The following is a 2,500-nucleotide window of genomic DNA, read 5'->3' on the forward strand; positions in this document are numbered from 1 at the left end:
TTAGATTGTGTATATATTCCCTGTCTGTGTTAGTATGTGTACGGAGTCGTTGTTTTGTGTCACACCACTTCAGGTCTGTTATTGTTCGAGTTCCTGTTTTGTTTCGTGTTTTTAAGGCTTTATTTGGATTTTGACCCCCTGCATGTTGACGACGAGTTTGGATTACCCTTTATTAAACTACTGCTCATGGATTCTCTGCTTCCCGTGTGGTTTTCGTGACAGTATTTTGAACTCAAACACAGGACTATTACCTGAGCATCCCGGTCCAGGATATCCGGCAGGACAGTCGCAGGTGTTCGGAGCCACACACACTCCATAATTCTGACACGCAGGTTCACACACCGCTGGAAAACCACATACGGTCAAGAGGAGGGTGTTCTGGATCTTGTGTCTGTGTGTGCGTGTTGGTGTGTGTGTGTGAAAATGTGTGTGTGTGTGTCAGTGAGTGTAAGTGTGTGTGTGTGTGTGCAGAGCCGTATTATCCATAAGGGCACTTGGGCCAGTGCTCAGGGGCACCAACCATTCACAACCACTTGGCGGGCACCACATGACACATGCTTTAAAAATATTTTTCGTAAATTGTTATATTATTAACTTGAAATTCTTGAAAGACCATACATAACTCGTTTATGAACACTAATTTAACAATAATAATAAATTATAAATAAATAAAGATTACATGACCACTATCACTCCCCCCTCCCCAATCTGTCAGAGTTGAGTTGGTCCACAACAAGTACACGCGCAAATGTGCCATTTTTTTAACGGCTTCAGAAAATTAATCTAAATCCAAAATGGACAGACGTCAATTGAGTGGTTTTGCAAAAAGAAAGTTAAAGAAAGACAAGGACGCTAGACGTTTAGCTACAATTCAAAATGTTCCAGGGATCGAAAGTTTTTTTGTGAGAACATCACGGGAATTGCGATCACTAGCAGCGCTGAGTCTGACGAAGCCGGAGCTAACTGTGGAGACGGTAACAAAGAAATGGACTTTTGGGATGTAGTTGACACCTTTGCTTGCACAAAATCAAGGAAGAAGCAGTTCTGCTAAACTTCATACATGAAAACGTTTTACCAGATTTAGTGCTACACTTATTGTCTCTTATTTGTTCCCCACCAAATAATGTTTTTGTTTCACTAAATGTTCAGATTTTATACAAATATTGTGCACTTGTGATTTTTCTAAATTTTACTGCTGACTTACCCACTAATCTAGTTTATAATCGAAGTTTTGTCATAGATTATGATCATATTTTTTTTTTATTTGTTGTTTTTCTTTATAATGAAGTTGTCTGTAGTAAGTAGATTGTGTTTAACACACAAAAGAGTTATTATCAGTTCAACACACAGAGTTATAGAAATTCGACTTGATTTTTTTTTTTTTTAACTGCGCTGGTAAAATTATTAGCTAACGCTACGGAGGCCATAATATTTTTGACTCATGGCTGAAGTTAAGTTTCTCCAGCTCTCCTCAGGTTGGCAAAAAAATGCATCTAAAAATGCATCAGATTGATGCTTTAAAATATGGAATATTAATATTTTCTTACTGTGGAGCATACCCCCAGACTGAGGTATAGTGCCCAGGGGCACCACACTGTCTTAATACGGCCCTGTCTGTGTGTGTGTGTGTGTGTGTGTGTGTGTGTGTGTGTGTGTGTGTGTGTGTGTGTGTGTGTGTGTGTGTGTGTGTCGTGACTCACGTTGGCATTTTGTCAGGTCGTCTTTACGCGACTCAAAGCCCGAGCGACAGCTGCAATTAAAACCGCCAGCGAGATTCACACACACCTGCTCACAGCCGCCGTTAAAACTCACACACTCGTCCACATCTGCAGAAAGAGGGAGACAGAGAGAGACGTCAGCTGAGGAGAGACTAAAACATTATTATTAGTAAAATGATTATCACTACTATTATATTTATGTATTTGGCTGACTCTTTTATCCAAAGCGACTTACACTGCATTTCAAGGTACACATTTACATTCTTATCATTTCTTGCTTTTTGCCTCACACACAAAATTTTCCCTGGGAATAGAACCCATGACCTTGGTGTTGCAAGCGCCAATGCTCTACTGTAATACTGTAAAATAAAAAATGTAGTATTTTATTATTATTACAATCATAATTCAAGACGTTATTTTAATTTTATTACATTATAAAATTAACCAAATCAATTATTGTACTGTAAAATAAAACAATTGAGTATTTAATAATTGCAATACTATTACTGTACTTAAAAATAACATTTGCATACTTAATAACTTATACTTATTGCATACTTATTGTTATTAAAAAATACATATATTTATTAAATTATAAAAAATAAACAAATCAATAAAGAAATTACTGTAATTACTGTAATTACTGTATTACTGAAATTACTGTAATTACTAATATGGTTATTGTACTGTAAAATAAAAATAGCATTTATTAATAATAATAATAATAGTAATAATTATTATTACAAATGTTGTTTTTATTTGATTAAAATATTAAAATTAAA

General features: G+C 35.7%; 1 protein-coding gene across 1 annotated transcript in view; it reads right to left on the reverse strand.

Moving 5' to 3' along the window:
- Positions 1 to 2,500, reverse strand: part of LOC143738496 (uncharacterized) — a 9,215-nt gene that overhangs the window by 5,073 nt on the left and 1,642 nt on the right. The window contains exons 2-3 of the mRNA XM_077230467.1: positions 1,701 to 1,826; positions 252 to 344 (exon numbers count right to left, since the gene is read on the reverse strand). The gene's annotated coding sequence lies outside the window, so the exon portion shown is untranslated. The remainder of the gene's footprint in view (positions 1 to 251; positions 345 to 1,700; positions 1,827 to 2,500) is intronic.

The sequence above is a fragment of the Siphateles boraxobius genome, unplaced genomic scaffold (assembly GCF_051911475.1).
Source record: "Siphateles boraxobius isolate OS27281-9 unplaced genomic scaffold, OSU_SipBor_1 144, whole genome shotgun sequence".
NCBI classification, from domain to species: domain Eukaryota; kingdom Metazoa; phylum Chordata; class Actinopteri; order Cypriniformes; family Leuciscidae; genus Siphateles; species Siphateles boraxobius.